At 42.8% G+C, this 19,796-nt stretch overlaps 1 long non-coding RNA gene across 1 annotated transcript; it reads right to left on the reverse strand.

Moving 5' to 3' along the window:
- Positions 1–839: 839 nt before the first annotated feature.
- LOC117760183 lies at positions 840–17,637 on the reverse strand. Its single transcript, XR_004613634.1, has 3 exons — positions 17,232–17,637; positions 1,674–1,779; positions 840–914 (listed from the first exon to the last, which is right to left on the reverse strand). It is a non-coding gene; the product is annotated as an uncharacterized LOC117760183 (long non-coding RNA).
- Between the last annotated feature and the right edge of the window lie 2,159 nt (positions 17,638–19,796).

A 19,796-nucleotide genomic window follows, 5' to 3' on the forward strand; every position in this document is an offset into this window, starting at 1 on the left:
TGAGGGCTGTGGTCTCAATGTGCTGAATTCCCTCAAGTCCCCAATCACAGCCTCTATAGAGTCCTATACTCTAGCTTGGCACGACAGCCCGGAGGACGTAATGACCGAGCGGGAGAGAGTGAGATCTCCTCTGTTCTCTCCCTCGTCCAGCTGTGTGGCCAAAGTTCAGAAAAAAGACCCTCAGGTGTTTTTCCGACCGATCCAGCCCCACAGAAGGCCGAGTGTCCCCGGCACCGTCTCCATCTCGGCGCGGGGTCAAAGAGCACAGCCATCTTTGCTCCCGCTCCCACAAACAGTTGACACATCGTGATGAGTGAAAGGTGTGCGAGGATTGGGGGGGGGGTGGAGCGGGAGCGGCGTGGTGGGACTGATGGTACGTGACAGAGCGCCGGAGAGAGAGCTTTGTTTCCGCGCGGCCTAATTGAAGGATGTTTTAACGCTGTCAGAGGACGGCAGGTTGGAATAATCATCGCTATTTGTTTACGCAGCACACGCCCCGATTGACTTTTAATGGCTGCAGCCTGTGTTGTGTTTGCGATGGGCCCTGGTGAATGTGACTTTCATTACTGTGTGGAAAACATTCGCTCATCTCCCGGTTTACATGAGGATGCTGGATTGTGCATAATTGATGAAGCAGCGGGTCGGTTTGTTTGTTAAACAGAGTTGATACTGAGGTCGTTGTGTTAAGATCTGAAGCAGGAACTGGACCCGAATGCAAAACTCAGACAAGAGCTCAAAGCATAATAACTTTAATGAGGGGTCGTATTTCTCAGCTAAGGTCGCAGGAGATCTCTGGTGTAGGTGTCATGTTTGGTGTGGCGTGGCAGGAGCGATCGACCGGAACCGGCGTAGAACAGGACGCTGGTTACCGAACCGATGGGCAGATGACTTCCAGGCAGGAGTCAGGAGGGAACCTGGAGCGGGCAGAGAAAATGGAGGACCAGCGGACTGGGAACAGAACTGAGCCGATACTGGAGGTAGAACCGTGTAGTCGGACTGAATGATCTGCAGATGAGTGGAGAGATGACCTGTGTTCTTATTCTGCTGGAGAGGATTTGTGAAGATGAGCAGCAAGTGGGCCGGGGTCAGGAGAAGCTCCAGAAAACCTCAGAAGCAACTGACTCGTACATTTGCCCCTCGAGAAAATTTCCCGACTTGGACTTGTCCGAGATTCTTGGTGTGTCAAAACTAAAAGGTTGAATTATTAATCTTTCAATTGTTATTGTTAAAAATATTTTCTGAATGTTTAAAATTATGATGGATACTTAAATTGCCTGAATTAAAATACATTTTTCAGTTTAAACAATTTAAGTTTTCTCCTCCATTTCCTCAGGTATTGTGTTTTGTGGAATTGACATAAAGTCAATTCAATGTGACGTCACCACATTATCACATCTCACTTATTCCTTTAGAGATCAATGAGATCATGAGGAAAATAAACGATGGCCTCAAAAATAAGACGCGAGTTGAATAAACCAGACGTGTCCTTAATAATTTGGTCCACATGTCTGAGTGTTGTATTCTAACCTCCACCGCTGCTTCCTGTTAATTAAGAATCAACACATGTACCACTTTGTTTGAGAATCCAAAAAGCACAGACTCCAGGCAATTATTAACATGCTGATTTTAAAGGGGGCACCAGTTTATTCATTGAGAGATAAGTTTTGTCTGACCTTCTCCGGGGCCGGGTCAGGGGTCACGCCACCAAAGGAGGGATTTTAAAAGATGGCGATCCTGCTGCTGCTGCTTCTTCACTCCGGCCCCCGGGGCAGAAACTTCCTGTTTGCCAGAAAAGAACAACAAAAGCTGCCTTGTTATCATGCATTATTACCAACTCGCACATCTTAGGGAGTCGTGAAGTCGACTGCAGGGGGAGGTGAGGGGCCAGTCCTGTAATCTACAGCTGCAGCGGGGGGTCAATTTAGTCCGGATGGAGCCTCTTTAATTTTTTTCACTTACCATTCCTCCCTAAGTTCCTTATTGGGCAGTTGTTGGTGGGAGGAGTGTGGTGGAGAATAGTGCTGTTATCTCCTTAATCACCTAATACGCATTATTATCTGAAGATGCACAATTTGACCTGGAGTAAAATCAACATGCATGATTCTGCTGTATCCTAGTTTTCATAGGTTTGAAGAATTTATATAAAATATATCAGAATCGAGTTTTATTCCCAAGCAGGTTTACACAAACAAGGAATTTGCTGGGGTGTATTTGTGCAAGTATAAATATAACAAATATGAAAAAGTAAAAAATATATAAATGTAAAAATACTATGGGGGGGGGTTGTGCAATATGTTGTAAGTAAGCACTAGAGGCTGGATTGTGCAAAGTACAGTTAATGTTTATTTGTATAAGTGTCATGGGCTTTGCTTTGTAAATAAAAACATTTATTTCTATTGTTTAAATCAAATGCTAACATCACAACAGCACAGGGAGGCTTGGTCGCACACAGACACACACACACACACACAAACACTGCTGGTGTTTAATTACATTAATATGCAATATCAGTCGTTAGCAGCGCTTTAATTATGAATGAAGACGTAATGACACTACCATTAATATTTAATTAAAGGGCAATAAAGTGTTATTTGGCAGCATTACAAAACTAGACACTAATAAAGGGATGTCTTTAGCCGGTAATTATTAGAGACAGAAGAGCCCCGTCTCTCTTAAAATGTGACTGTGTGAAAAGGTAAATACGAAGGACACGCAGAGGTCAAAAGTGTGTATAAATTTATGAGTCTGCGCCGACTTCACACTGTGATTAAGAGCAGCGCTGTAGCTGACGGCACTAAAGAGGCACGGCCTGATGAAGCTGCAGCAGATTTGTTATCCGTGCCTCTAACCCGCTAAATGCAAAACACAACGTGACGGAGCCTAACCTACTAATAACAGGAAAGAGGGAAGCGAACAGGGGGCGCTATAGAGATGTTAAACTCCCCTTTGGAAAAGCCTGCATATCCTTTCATGTGGCAGCCTCCAGCCAGGTACACAACTGGCTGTGTCCACACAGTCAGCTGCTGCGGGCGCCAAGAGTTCAATACGCTTTGCTGTGTTTCATTTCTGCTCAGTTTCATTGATAAATAAGACTTTTTAGAAGTTTTATGTGACGTTATTACTCTGAATTCCCCCTCATGCACGTCTTCTGAAGATGTGGAGAGAGGCTCGGTCGGCAGGATCCCGTCCAGAGTTTGCGTTTGCCCGGGCGGGAACGCATGATGCCAGCGAGCACAACACATTGCGTGGCAGCAGACACCCATGCAGTGACATTGAGATGCTAAAGCTGCAGCTTGTTTACACAAGTTTCCCCCTTTCTCCTCTGAGTGGCCGGCAGTTAGTCAGACAATAGGCACAATGTGGCCCTCGTCTGTGAGTGGGCCCGGCCGACAAGGAGAGCAGTCAGCTGGGACGCTCTGGTTTGCTCTGGAGTGAACGTTTGCATCTGTGGGAGGGAGCATTGTTTTAACCCAGAGGGCCATGATACACACACAACTTTCTCTGGGAATAAAGATGGTGAAAACCATTCATTGGTTGTAATAAACAATGTTTTTGATTCCACCTTCAAATATTTGATGGTTTAATTTGTAGCAGTAAAATGAAGAGTCCACAATATGGAGGATGAACTTCTGCCTCTTCTACCTCTTGTTTTCTAATTTCTGCACAAGTGCACTGAACTGACATTTTTCCAGAGGGCTTGTCTGTGAGGATGTGAATTTAATAAAGTGGGTGAGGATGTCAATAAAGTTTCTAACACGCAAAAGTGAAAAAAACATAAAGAATACAAATCCTGATAATCTCCTGCTGCATTTTTCAAATAAGAAAGACAAACATTTATAATTTGCTGGAGATCATGTCTGAAAACAGCTTCACTTTATAACTTGAAAGCACTTTCGGCAAATTCAACCTCATCACTGGACAATCACGTTGAAATTTGCTCAGTTCTGCAAAACCCAAAGATTTGTTTGATGACAACATTTTCCCTCCAGCTTTAAATACCTTTGCAAATTGTTTAAGGTTAGAAAGTGACGAATAATCAGTCTGTGAGGTAAACTCAGGGTGAAGCAACAGAAGAAATAAATACTTAAAATAAAATAAAATAATTTAAAGATGGTTGTAACACATTTTTAAAAAGCAAAAGTTACTTTCAGGGAAATATACGTTGGTCTCCTGCATGAAAGTCAGATGTGTTGTACAAACATCCAACACACCTGACATTACTTTTTGTTACGCTTCATAAGGGGCAGACTACTTCCTGGAATGGTACAAAAACATTGGTATTAGATATAAAAATTGTATCGATTTCTACTGCAAAATTCACAGGGAGCTTGGTTTTATTTGCCAGCTTGACAGGATCTACATTTCTCCCACTTGAATACAGAGCAAAGATTAAAAAAAGAAACAGTTGGCACAAACAAACAGATGTTCATCTCGTCATTGCTCTTGTACGAGTTGTTTTCTAAACCTCGACATCTCCGAGCCGACTTCCTCCAGACTGCAGGTCTGACACGCTGCCTCACTGCTCCCTCGGCGTATATTAAGTCCAGCTAATGAGCTGGTCAATGTGACGAGAGGCGGCTGTGATCGATGTCCCCTCTGAATTGATGTGCTCTGCCAACGAAGGACACTGACCCGCCGAGAAATGTTGATGAAGTACCCGCCAGGAAACTCGCTCCTCCTCGCTCTGAGGCTGCGACGAAGCCCGTGAACACGACGATGAGGACGTTCGCAACATTATTACTGTGAATTTCAACAAACTAATCAAACTGATGGCGGCAATCGAGGAATATCATGACGTTTATCTAGAAAGCTTAAAGTGGGAGGTTAATTTGTTTTAAACTGGAAGCAACTTGCATCGAGTAACCCACATTCGTTTGCTATCTGGGAAGTTAATGTTTGTACTGTTTATATTTTAGTCAATAATTTGAATCAAATCATGCACAAACCCCACTGAGCAGATATGTAGTGTTTATTAGCCTTTAAAATAAATTACAGTCAGTACTATAACCAAAATAATGTTTTCTTTGTGATTTAAAAATGTGTTATGTCGTTCAGCTTCCTTTATCTTCTCTAATCCTAAACAATATTAGGATATCACAGTTTTTAATCCAGTGGGAAAGACTGGGCTGAATAAAAAAAAAGATTCCCCAGCAGAATATATTTGCAGAAGATTATCACTCACTGGTGACCCCGAATAAGGATGAGCTGCATTTCTAATAGGCTTCTCTTAATGCTAATAGATAAATCCTGGCATATATATCCGCTTTGACATTAATGACTAAATGTTACTTCTCAGACTTGTCGCAACGATGATCAAAAGTACTTCTCTTGGCTTTTTTTTCTCCCCCTTCTCTTTAAAATTTCAGTTCTGTCTTCCTCTTCCGACTAATATTGTGGATAAAAGATTTCTGTATGTCAGGCTTAAAGAGGGGAAATCATTCAGTGACTCCGGCGTAGAAACTTTTGAAGGCGCCGCAAGAGGGAACGGCTCTGAAGTTGTGGATGTTCTAATTATAGTTTTGTGTAGTTTCTTCAAACTGGATTTGAAATATCCATCAATCTATTATCTACATTGCTTCTCTTTGAGCCGATATCAGCCGACATGAGACAAGAAGCGGGGGACAGCCTGGACAACATAAGCCAATTTTCAAATATTTGGAAAATTGTGTAAATTTTTCTGGTGTTTGCCTTTCACGTATGAAGAATGCAGGAGGGGGTCAGACTAGCTGTTTACGAACCTGACCCACGATCAATGTTTTCCCCGATCACAGATGTGAGCGAACTTGAACCGAACCTGAATATTATTCCAAATTTTTTGTTGGGTTGGGAATTGACACTCTTGTTCAGAACAGGAAGGACCATTCAGGTGAGGAGATGCACCTGGGAGGAGCATACAAGAGGCAGGACATGACGTACGAATTCCAACCGAGTCTCTTGCCGTCCCTGCAAATTTCAGCATCGGTCCCCGTCACCAAAAGCTTCCGGATCCCCTCGTCTCTCCAAGTGGAGAAGTCATCAACATGCCCGCTGCATTCTCTCATGGCTTCAATTGGACATTTGAGGCAGGAAAAGTGTCGGTAAATGTCCAAGGCAACTGGCTCGGACATTTGCGTTCTCACATCCCCTCCGTGGTCTGAGGGCAGCTACACAGAAACAAAGAGCAAACATCACCTTTCAGTTTAGAGTCTGAACTAAACCCAATCATGTCTTTGGACCATGGGAGGAAGCCGAAGTACCCTGAGAGTTTGTAGTACTGTGTGAAACACTCTGCTGCTCCCTCGTCTCGTCCTCTTCCATCTGGCCTTTCTCTGACTCTACTGCACAATAACCAATAAAGATAAAATCTTAAAAAGAAAAAAAGCCAGTGTCACACCCCGACTCGTCTGCCATTTTCGGATCCTGCTCAGTATGCAGCGCGGGCAACAACTCAATTAACCAGAAGCCTCTAGCCATCACAGCAGCAGGCTGCCTCATAATATTTCCCATAATGTTTCATCCAATTTGGAGAGTTTGACGTTTACCCCCTGCAGGACTGCAGCGAGAGACAATGACTGAAGGCAAGGGGGCACTGAGGTGGTGGTGTGTGTGTGTGCATGTGTGTGTGTGTGTGTGTGTGCATGTTCGTGTGTGTATGGTGATAAGGACTTCATTGCACAGGCCTGCAGGTGAGCTTGTATCATAACACCTTTTTTACCGATAACTCTTGCAAAACTTTCCAAGTGCAGGTACATTTTTTCCCTGATACTTGTACATAAACTTAACAGTCCACAAAAAAAAAGTAGAAAAGGTCTGTGTATATGTGTGTGAGTGAGAGAGAGAGAGTGTAAAAATGATTTCATGAAATATTGCTCACTCTGCAGAGGTAATAGACTGCTGGGATGGAGGGGTGTTTATAGCTCGGTACCATTGGATAAAGATAATGTTTGAGCAGAGTTTTCACGGGGCTAGAAGCCATAACATCGTCCACTCTGGAGCAAGACTCCTCAGAAGACGTCCTGTCGTTAGCGTGACCCTCCTGTCAACCCCCTCCACCACCGGACGCCCCCCCCACCCAACACTCCCTGTCTCCCCCCCGTCTCTCGGACAGAGCAGCAGACTCTGCCGCTCCTAAGTGACAGCGGTGGAGTCACCTCTGTGGAACTGATGCCCCCGATCAGCGATGGGCTGGAAAAGCATAAAGACAGAACGGAAAAAAGGGGGCGGAGGGGAGGGGGACAACGCTGAGACCAGCACTTTCCCCCCCATCCCACAGAGGGAGAGAGAGAGAGGGCAGTGAGGGAGGGGTCTCATTTATGATTAAAAGATAGGCCCACATAGCCCCGTGAGCCGGGCCCATCAGTCTCCTTTAAAATGAGGCTCTATTGGCACCTGGGAGGAAGGGGAGGCTTTGGGTGTCATTAACCAGAATCTCTGAATCCTTAATCCAGGGAGGCTGCCTCTCGCCCGGGGGGGGGGGGGGGGTGGTGGGGGGGGACCACCACCTAATCTGCCCTCGGAGCTGTGAAGATTATATATATAATACACAGTGTGGGTAATCTGTGGTTGATGAGTTTTCAACATGTTTGTGTGCTCGGGACGACAAAAATTTAGCAAGTGTGTGTCTGTATGTGTGTGTGTGTGTGTCTGTGTCGTATCCATGTGTCCACAACTGCTGCGTCTGTCTTCAACACGTCGCTCCTAATGGAGCAGGTGATTAACAATAATGTATCTCATTAGTTAAAACAGGTTTCATAATGACACAGTGCTACAGGAAGCACCATCACTCCTGCCGCCCTGATCCAACCACCAGACTGTGTATAAATCCAACATGGCGTCTCACCACTGGCTTCGCTCTGACCGAAGCCTGGTTCACAGATTTTAGTGAAATATGTTGTTTCATTTATTATTATTATTTGACACTAGATTGGTTTGTATGGGAATTCTTACTACCCACATGTGGAGAAGCCTTGGAAGTGGTACAGCCTGGTCTTCAAATGCAGCCTCAGCTACAGCTACAGACACCAAAACTTTGTGAAACTGAAGAAAAAATGGGGCATAAACCAATAAGGTGCGTTGATTATTCCCTGAAGTAATAAGAGCATTAGTAATGATATAATTTTCAATCACATTTTACCTGAAATGCTTTCATTTATCATTTTTCTATGATCTTTGGTGAACTAAATCTGAATTTAAGGTCCGTAGTAAAGTGGATACCAAAGTTCAGACCTCTGTGGTTCGTACAGTGGTGTTCACACTTGATTTCTCGCAATCTACTCCGTCCTCTATCTCCAACATTAGTGTCTTCCCGCTTTCCCTTCTCCACCCTGACCTCCCTCACGCTTGCAGCCCTTTGCCAGCCCGTGTCACAGCCTCCGTCCAGAGGAATGCTAATATGTTGCAACCCGACCCAGTGTCTCTCCAGCGCTACCCAAACAGGACTGCCCAACCAGCCTGAAACCAACACCATGCAAGTTCCATCACTCGATCTCAGATATCAGTATCTTTATAGTTAGAAATCGTCCATATTTTACCAGCCCTTGTCCAGCTGCCCCCCATAACTCTTACTTTGCTGGGTCTCAAGCAACATATCCGTCTTATTTCGGGTCCCGTATCTACAGCGGGCGTTTCGTAATCTGAAGAAGATACACAGAGGCGGCTGACATGATGCCACTGGAGGAGACGCAGCAGAGCCCACAGTGGAGGGGAGAACATCAATCATGATGTACAACATTTACATTTTTGACATTTCAACAGATTCGGAGACGAACTGCAGAGGTGCAAATCACTTTAGGCTTTTTTACTCATTTTCTCCATTAGTAAAGTGGAATACTGTATATTAACATAAACCCTGTAAAACTGAGCTTGAAGTAGTTTTTATCTTCTACCTTTGCAATATTATGTTGTTAATTTAGATATTGCAAATATTTCTTATCTATAGTTTTACCTGCCTGTGGCTAAACACTGTGGTTTCACTTGGTTAACGCTCCTGTTCTTATCGTACCTTGTGTCTTATTATTACACTGTTTATATGAAAAGCATTTACTTCAAATGTGATAAATAAAAAATAAAGGAACCTTTATTCATACTTGAGAAATTAATTGACATTGCCTTCATTTAAAATGAAGTTGAGTGAACACCCTTTGTTAAAAAGAGTCACATCTTAAAAAAGTGGTTAAAACACATACGTAAAAGTAAATTATTGGAGAATTAGAAGGGATATAAAATCTCCAAATAATATCAGTGTAATAAGTTTTAAAGTTTGTCGCAAAAACCTTTTAGGAGTCGGGGTCATAGAAACTAAAAGAAGATTCTCCAAATTCAGTGGCGGCTTGAAGTGTAAACCAATCAGTGTGATGGGATCCAGATGAGCGAGCCAATCAAGAAGTAATACACGGTGGAAGATCTCCAATAATGGCTTCATGTAGAAACAAATGCCAGAGAAGATCAGGCGTTTCCGCCCAGCTGAGTTGTAAAGGATACAACAAGTGAGAAGCACAGACGTCAATGGTGATAAATCTGAGGGTGGGATGATCAACAGAATCCAAGGGTTTAGGAATGGAGGCAGCAGCAGGTCTGAAGATTTGCATCTCCATAATCCAAGACCATCATGAAATCTGCCTCAGATGTTTCTGTTTATCATCGGAAAACCTGTGTGCAACAGGCTAACCCTGTTTTTTACTTATTTATTTCCTGTGACTCTCCCATCAGCGGTGCTGGGATCCGTTCGTGATGATATATTATGCAATTATTGCGATCAATACGTCTGGCTCGAGAGAATAATATAACAATTTCTCCTTATTTGCATTTAGTAGTAATCTAAGATCAATCGCTGCATCAGGTTTAAAAAAAAATGATGATTACAGCGTTCAGATTCAGCAACGCAACATACAATGGTATCATCTGCATAGAAATGATCATTTAAGGACGTAACAAATGTTATTAATATAAATGATAAATAGAATGGGACCTGGTATTGATCCCTGAGGAACATCTTTTGTGATGGACAGAAACATTGATTTGGTTTTCCCCAGTTTTTTGTCTCCAGCTGCAGCATTTTCATCCAAACCAATATGTGTTATCTTTGTAAAAGAAGACAATAGACAACTTAGAGTTAGGATGGCACAATGTTTCCTTTATCTCAGGCAGGTTATGCTTGTTGACAAAGAAACTATTAAATTCCTGTGTTTGTTTGCTCAGTAATTAATGGAGCAGCAATCCTGGGGAAAACAGATCCACATCATCTTGATTTCCTGGTATCGAGGGTAGGTTATGATTCAGATACAGATAAATTGTTGGACATGAAATACAAAATCATGGCCAACAAATTATCCAATTAATTCCTGGATTACTCGTGAATATACCAGATCCCGTGCTTCCATTTTCAAAGAGGTAACCAGCTGCAGCAAAATGTCTATTGAAAGCCACACGTTATTTCACCATGATCAGAGACCTCTAACTTTTTACGGATGAATGTGTTTACTTGTTCATTCAACTTTTTGTACAAGCTTCCTGTTAGATGTATAAAAACGGGCAGAGGCCTCCACCGGGGCTGCAGATTCTGTGCCAGGCCACAGTTTTTTGTTTTCTTCACAGTTGCATCCTAATGAAAGCAGCGAGCCTGGCTATTCTTATTCATCTCTGTGAAAAGCTCTCACTGTAACCACGTCTTACAAAAACAACAGTTACAGAAACCCTGTTTGTTAATGTCAGCGTTTGATGTTTCAAAGCAGATCTCCTTCTACTTTTATATTAGATTTGTGTCATTTTGGGTGAGTTGACCTGAACAAAGGGTGTAGACATGAGTTCCCTGGCCAGTCAGGGAAAACAGCACATTTTACTGAAAACTTTAGAGTTGCTCTGGAAATATTCCATTACTTTTCCAATAAGGGCCAACAGCAAAATTCTCAAATAAACAAAAACACTACTTTCTGTAGCAGAACTTAGAAGTCATGTCCTTCCTCCTGCAAACTCAGGCCCCAACTTATTGTCGTGTCTGACCTGGACAACCTCCTGCTGCCTTCTTCATATGTGAGAGTGAAACCCCAGAAAAGATCTTGACGCAGTTTTCTGGATATTTTCCGGATGGTTTGTACCTGAAACCAGTTGAAGTAAACCTCAGAGTTTCCTTTGAACCATTCATTTATATTTATGACTTGTGCCGAATCACAGGGATGATGCGTTGTTGGATTCTGTGGACAGTTTGAGCTGAGGTACTGTTTTGTGTTTTCAGTGTGTGTCCAGGAGGCCACACTGGACAGGCTGTGTGTGTGTGTGTGTGTGTGTTGAGGGGAAGGGGGTGTGTTGACAGGGGGGGGGGGGGGGCCTTTTAGCACGTTCATAAAAGCGACATTTAGCATTGTCACAACAACTGCTTAGGAAAAGCCAAGCCTCCATTAAACAAGGGCAATGATGCACTGCACAGCCACAAGCCCTCGCCTCGCGCCCTCAGCGTGACTTACTGCCGCTGTTATATACAGTTCCCAGTACACAGCAGCATTACAGAGTTTTTCTGAGTGATTTCCAGTGTGAAGTTATGGTGTTGATTAGCACAGTGACAGGTGCCATGATTAAAATGGCTGATAGTAATAGTGCAGCATTCATGCATTGACAACTTTGCTCTGCATGGCTTTGTGAGTGGTGATGTATGACACCATTAGGGTAACCTCAGGGCCCTGGAGGACACTTATCTCCCTCGTCACGTCCTTCACACTTCCCATTCTCCCTCCAACAAAGGACGCCTGCTCCCCAGTCTGCATGCTTATGAAGTGTGTGTGTTGTGTGTGTGTGTGAGAGAGCAATATGTCTGTGATCTGTTCACTGTCCGTGTCTGGTATGTGAACATGAATACTGGTGTTATGTGAAGTATGCTTTTATTACGTTTGTGTTACTATGTTGGTGAGAGGTTTGAGCTTTTTGATTAGAGGTGATTACAGGCGACTATTCTGTTCCTTTTACCAGACAATAAATTACATGTACACATATGTATATATTATAAGTAGTTTTTCTAACACTGAGCATACGATTCTTGCATTTGACTTTGGATTCAGTATTTGTTGTGCACGGGTTTTAAAATCCTCCCTTCTCCCTGCATTCACTATTACTGATTCATACAACAAAATTAAATTCTCTTTATCCTCACTCATAATTTAATTCACCGTGATCAGACAGTATGAATCCTACATGCATGTCATTAAAACTTTTACATTTCCCGACCACACAGTCGTGCAGTAGGTGATAGCTGCTCTCTAAAAATACTGCGTGCTGAAGGCGCCGTGCTTCGTTTCTGGAATGTCAAGGGATCCATAGGAGGATCATTACACGAGGGGGAAAAAAGAGCTGCCCCGTCTTTTCATTTGAGGTGCATGGAATCCACATATCTGTGCTTTGAGGGGAAGCAATGAATCTATAGGCTATATTAGATATAAGTACAGCCATGACATTAAAAACCGGGTGCTGTATCTGCCAATTTATTACGTGTCCAGAGACATTCCTGGTGGATTAGTTTGTGACGTGAATGACATCCTCAGTTTAACTTGGGATCGTTGCGACAGAGGATGAAATGATCGTCACAAAAACAACTTTGGCGTCTTCTTGAGTTGTAAAAAAAATCCTGTCTCCTAAGTTATAAACAACTCTGCGGCGTTTTAGCGACTGATTATCCATGAAACTTTAACCGGGCCTCTCAGGATCCCGTTTCATGGTCTAACCAGTACATGAAAAAATGTCCGCGTGTGGTTTTGGTCTAAAGTCCACGTTAAGTCGCGTACGTGTCACGATTAGTTACAATTAATTCAGAACTCGCCGTTATGTGTCACCTCAAAAACGCTGCACGTCTGTTTTGTGCTTATGGCGACAAATTGCATGACGATTGTGAACATTTCTTAATGCCCGCGGGGGCGTGTACGTCGTGCTGCGCTGGGCAAATGTTTGTGAGAACACCTCTGTAAACATGCACATCCTTGGGGGGGTCAGCCAAGAGGTGGCTGACACCCAACCCGCACCCCCCCTACCTCTGATACTGCAGTCATGTCAACGGAAGTGTAAGGCAATACCCAGTTTTCCTAACAAGTTGAACCCGGCCGGAGGCACCCTGGCATCCCGAGCCTCCAAAACACGTCCCCTCCCCACTTCAAAAATACACACACACCCTTATTTTTGGCGCCATGCAACCCCTTAATTATTTCAGTGCGCTGAATTTGAGACGATTATGTTCTTAAGGTTTTGCGGAGGGCATGGGGGCTACGATACCGAGGAATGGCAAGAAAGAAACACCGAAGGCGACGGGATATTTCAGGGAGGGCGCGGGGTCAAGTTTTGGAGGATAGACACATACACTCGCACTTTCACAAGTACACACACACATGTACAAACTGCTGTCCCTGTCTCTCTCTCTCTCTCTCTCTGGCTGCTGCCCCTTCGCTGCTGATGAGAAAAACAGACACAAGTGCTAAGCTCTCTCTTTCTCTGCGATTGATAACATTTGTAATTGAAGGTGCTTACTATGGAGCGCCAGCTTCCTCAGACTCGACGGTGGTTTCCAAGTTGTCTCGGCGTGGAGGCGAGGTGGGGGGGGGGGTCTGAATGTGTTAAGAGTGTGCGGTTGTCCACACAGCCGTTAGCAAACAAATTTGGGGGGGGGGGGCTAAGATCAGATTCTGTGCACCCTAAAGGCCAGTTCAGTGATTAATGCCAGCGCTGTTTTTATTTGTGAAAACATTTATGTTAGAACATTTGATGAAGACTCAGAGAAAACAAACCAGGTCACAGTTGTTTTATTGAAACGTGTTTATTAGCACACAAACATTCTTAGAGCTTTTTTTACATTAGAGTTAACATTAAGCAGTGAGTGCGTTACACCACATGCCTGCTGACTTGCTGTACATTGTACCAGAGGTGGAGGAAGTACTCACACATTTTACGAAAACAAAAGTACTACTAAAGTAAACATAACTCATTTAAAAATTTTTGTAACTTATAACAATATAGAAAACAATGTAACGCAATGCTTTTTTAAAATGTAGTTAGTAGAAAGTACAAATATTTGCTGACATGTAATGAAGTAAAAGTGAAAAGTACCTGAATATAAATCTGTTTAACTCAAGTACAGAGTAATGAAATATGTGCTGAAGTACAATAACAAAGTAGATGTACTTTTACATGTAACTAAAAATATCATCAAAAGTATTTGTTGTGCCTGTGACAGCTGATATTGTGAAATCCGAAGTTAAGAAAACCGATCCCTCATTAATAATTATAATTAAACGTGTTACCAGGACGATCAGAACCCGAGTGGACGACGAGGCGACGGTGATTAAAATTTTGCCGTTGAAATCTCACTTGTTATTTGATGACAAACACCTGTTTGTCTGCCGGTGAAGACGTTTGTGCGCTGAGTGATGTCATGGAACAGCGTGAATATAATTAGAGTAACGACACATTGACGTGTGCGACGAACACGAAACATGTTCAGGGGTATCAGGTCTGTGTTGCAGGGATCCGTTACAAAACTTTGTCCAAATTTAGCCACACTACGGTTGTCGAGTGTGAAGTAGAGTTATTTTGTGAATTTCTCATATTTCATTGTGTCATTGAAGTTATCTAAAAGTTTTTAAATAATTGGGGAGGGGGGGGGGGGACTAAGACATTTACTGTTATGCAACAATTCCCACGTATCAGATTAAAATACATACAACACCTTTATTAAATGTTTATTAAGGAAAATAGTCTCAACGAGTCCGTCTCTGTCTGATAAACACGGTGCAGAACTCATCAGTGCAACAAGCCGCAGATCAATAAAGACTGAACAAGAATAATAGCTTCCACCTTAAGAGACACATATTCCAATTAAGCCTGGTTTTTCACACAGGACACTTGGCATTTTGAGAGAAGCTGCTGGGTACATCAGCAGTTAAATATAAACATCCAAACCGAAACCATTGATTATTTGAGACAATTTTTTAGTGCGGAGGAAGAAATAAGAGCTCGGGACGGAGAAGAGAGAAAGAACAGATAAATGATATCCCGCTGGTTTAATCTCCGGGAAAGGCCAGGTTTCCTTCCCTCCACATTTGCGCTTGGTTTAGTATTAAAGTTTCAAAGTAAGTTGTACAAATGACCTACAGAGATCGTGGCTCCCAAATGGCAAGTCTAAAAGGAACAACTCGGATAAATCATGGAGCGAAACCCGAGTCCGGCTGTTGTCAGAGATTTATCGGCAGCTGTATTTTTCTAGTGTCAACTGATGTTCCATGAGACGTGGCCAGCGTCTTACATTGCTTGCGCCCGTGCTCGGCACGTATCCACACACACATACTGACACGGGCCCGTCCCACACACAGAAACGCACACTGCCACTCCATCAGCGGCCGTCCAGCATTTAAATTTGAGAGCTATTCCTGCGAGACTGTTAAACACGACAGATTGAGATGAGTGGCAAACCTCTAGAGCTAGCATTAGCCCACTTATCTTATTAGTGGGGCAGCTCGCACACATTCGATCCCCCCCCCCCCCCGGCCGGCGCTGCTGCGGCTGGCCTCAGGGAACCCTGCGTGGCTTCAAAGACCAGATCTGGCGTCCTGGTGGCTCAGCATGCTGGGACCGCTGGGACACATACCGGGAGGATGTCGGTTTGAATTCAGGCCGCGGCAGTTGCAGGACCTCTTCCTCGTCACTGCATCTTTTCCAATAAGTTTTCGATGTGAATTATTTGATGAGCAAAAAGTTCCTAACCGGTTTTAGTGGATTGGAGAGAATGAGAAGTAGAAACTGCTTTAAATGGGACTCCAATCATCACAGTTAAGTCATATGATTGACTTCCTTTAGGTGGCAGTTGCCTGTTTGAATCTCAATCATGATTGAAATGCAAACAGTAATAAGAATCCAATTTTTATTTTTGATGCAGCGGCAGAACTAAAAGTCAAACTATCTCAGTGGGATTATGTGATTTCCTCCATCGAGGAGCTTATGTTTTCTGTCCGTTTGTTTAATTGCCTGTTTGGACTTTTTCCCACTTTCTTTAACACTGTGAGAGGTTTTTTTATTTCTCAGGGAATAATTCATGGATCTGGATTTTAAAAAATCCAACATGTTTAGAAGACTGATATTTATGAGTGTGTGCAATTTAGTGCAGGTTCGAATAAATAAAAAAACTGCAGCTATTAATTTAAATGTGGTTTCACTGTTGGGCCTTCAATCATATTGGTTCCTATTTACACATCCCCGACAATTACAATCATAAGTTCAAACACACATTTTAAAAACTTTTTACAATTGTTTGGTGCACGAGCTTGTGCAATACACACATAGTCTAAATTAATTTTTATTATTGAGCTTCAAATGTTCATTTCAGTAGGAGTAGGGGTCTCGGGCTGGTCAAATATTCCACACTAATACGGAATGAAAGTTTATATTAAAAGAATGTATAAAACAGATGTTAAAAACCTATTAAACAAAAACAGATTTAGAAATTAGTGCAACAACTAACAATTGTCCTCATATATTGTTTTTTTAAATTGTATTTTAGTCTGTAAAATTTCAAATAAGTAGTTAAGAAAGTATTTAATAAAGCCACTTGTAGTTTCTGGGGGTCAAAAGGGATGTCTTCAAATTCAGCTTAATTGACCAGCAAGTATTTGACTTTTTTGCTTGAAAAATCACAGATTATTAGCTGCCAGTTCAAAAAAAGTATTTATTCATCATGACTTTAATCAATTTAATTTTATACAATTGAAGCAGAAGAGAATATGAAGAGAATGAGGCTGAACAAAATGGATACGACCAGAAAGATCATGTAAAACTCATCAATATCAGCAGTTTTTGAAATAGCTCTGCTTTAAATATAATTAAATTAAATTATTTTTGTACATCAAATACATTGAACTTGTAAAAATAAATCAAATACAATCCTCCGCGCTATTTTACCAGGCGTCGCTTTTTCCAGCGGCCTGCGTCTCTTCTGGAAATGACCCACTTTGCTCAATTTGCTGTGACTGACAGGTGAGTTGTGTGGCGGTAATGATACGGTGTAAAGGAATCCTGGTGTGTTACTGTAAGTAGCAACACATAAGTCTAACCTTTAGCTGCTTACTGAAAACTGAGCTGACCAGAGCTGCTTTGATGATTTGAACCCGTGCTTATGCATCAAGAACACACACAAACACACACAGACACACACACAGCTGCAACCCAGGCACAGCAACAAACAAAAGCCGCGCAAATACTTATTTTGCAAGCCGGTGTAAAGTATACCGCACCTTGACTGCTGTCGTCCCCCGCTAAGCCTCATGGGTAAGAGAAAACAGCCTGTGATCTCTCTTAGATCCCTTCCTGTTGGTGTACTTTGGGCGGCAGGTGAAGGATAGTCAACTGTCTTTCCTTTCCTTTCTCCTGCTCGGTTTCTCTCACACACACACACACACACGGTTACACAATCCTCCCCATCAGCACCCTGGTGTAGAAATCGCTTACCAATACTCTTTGCTATTCTTAAAGGAGGCGTGTGAACATGTTGGGTGGGCACTTCACTGATCACCTGCCTTTCTTTAGCACACTCTTCACCCCCCCCCCCCCCCCACCCCGTCACTCTCTCTCTCTCACAACCACACACACACACACACACACACACTCGTCACCATAAAACAGGTTGTGTTGTCAAGTTGCCTGTCACCATGCTTGTTCCTCTGCACCATATATGAGCTCTCTCAGCTGTTCCTCACTGTTGAACCACAATTAACCCCACACACATGCATGCTCACACACACACACACTAATGCACCCAGACACGCGCGTGCACACACACACGTGCACAGACATCTACACATAGTTTGCACTCTCTGTCTCGCCGCTGTTGCCCTTTCACTATCCGCTCACACACTGCAACCTGATCCGTGCAGCAGGAGGGTCATTCACTCCGTCTGTCAGTGTGTGTGTCAGCGAGGGAGTTTACAGCATTTCTGCAGTGTGTGTTGCAATGCATGAAAATAACTGCATACGCTTAGGCCGTGCCTCTTAATTATCAAAAAACAAATGGACTATAAAGTAAAGGAGAGGTCTGTCAGCGTAAAACCCAAAGATGAAACTAGATGACTAAAGATGACTAAAAGTTTGATTAAAACAACTTTTCTTTTTGAAGCCAAACTCAAAACAACTAATAAAACATTATATTTAAAGGCCTCCTATCAGGAATTAAAGACATTATACCATGAAAATGATTCATTGAGTTTTGAAATTAAGCAATTATCTCTATAACATTTGTCGCCTCTCACTTCATGTAGAATCAGAAGATGAGATTTTCTGGTAATTGACCAAAAGTAAAGAAGAAAACAGAAGAAGAAAGAAAAGAAAGAAAGAAAAGAGGAAATCTTGTCGTCTTCAGCTTGGAGAGACGAATCAAACGTTATCTGAGTAAATCAAAGTGTTGATGCATCTGATCTGTCACCAGGCTGTCTGGTCTCTGTCTGGAGTTTAGGGACACATGCACTTGTTCAGAAATATCGACTCCACTCACACACGAGAGATGACGTTAAAATAATTGTTCGTTCCTTTGATGTTTCTGCAAGAACATAATTTTGTCATAAATCAAATTGTAGTAATAGTCTCGCTGCAGCTTTTTTATTATTTGAATGAAGGCTTGAGGTGTCTGTGTTTTTATTGGCAAACATTTGATTTCCTAATATATCTTTTTCAAATCCGTGTTCAAACATCATTTGAATGTATATAGCGTCCTTCAAGTTGCCCAAGACCAGAAAATAGTAGTAGTAATGTTTATTAGAGAAACTAGTGTTTAAAAGCCCTGATGAACACGTGTGTTTTCAGGAGTTGTTGTTCTTGTGGGTCTCTGCCAGGACCACAACAATGACTGCCCTGCCACCGTAGGTTCTCAGGCTGGTTATTGAGGACGGTGAACAGACCTGTGCCCAAGGAACGTAGGTGGAGGAGCTCAGACAGGTACTGGGGGGCCAGGGTGTGGAGGGAGGTACAGGTGAGGAAGAGGATTTTGTATGTGACGTGTGACTTGACCATTCTTCATTTGACCATTACGCCCATCACGTGGCTGCTAGCATGAGCCGCACGACTCACTACAAATATTTGTACGACCAGAAGATACGCGGCTTCATACCGTAGTGTCCTTGAATTTAGTTAAGAACAAAGACCTACTTTAAATCAAGAAAATACAGTATAATACCAGAAACCTCACGTAGAAGCTCCGCAGCAGGCGATCAGCAGATACGCTCCCTGCATTAACAGCAGACCTGTGTGAGATGCACCCAAATTTGAAAATACATGTATTATAAATTCACTTCTACCAGCATGTGAACGCTATTGCCAACCAGTCAGTTGGCTATAATGACATTTCTAGTAAATTCACTCGTTATAAACGAGTTGCTGGTGTTATTGAAAGCTTCGTGCAGCTACATGTGCAGGGACGAGTGTATTTGTCAACACTCTCCCTTCGCTGCGAACAGCAACACTTCACGGCGCAGCCGGAGCTCCCGCCAACGAAGCACAATACAGTCGTGCAAAGCATTAAAATCCCCCCAACTCGCTCCATCACCATTTCCAAAGTCATCTGATGGAGATATTACCTAAATGGCTGGCAAGCTGTGGGCTGCTAACTAAATGCTAATATGTGTCAGGGGCTGGGTGAGGATTTATGGCTCGCCATCTGCTCACCAGCATATAGTACAATGTTAACTTACAATGTTAGCTTTGATCAAGACCTCCCTGTTCATTCCTCCCAATCACTCATCTGAGGAGGAATTAGCACAGAGTTCTTTCTCCGTCAGACTAATCACATTCTTTGCTCCGTGCTTCTCATT

The sequence above is a fragment of the Hippoglossus hippoglossus genome, chromosome 4, assembly GCF_009819705.1.
Source record: "Hippoglossus hippoglossus isolate fHipHip1 chromosome 4, fHipHip1.pri, whole genome shotgun sequence".
NCBI lineage: Eukaryota > Metazoa > Chordata > Actinopteri > Pleuronectiformes > Pleuronectidae > Hippoglossus > Hippoglossus hippoglossus.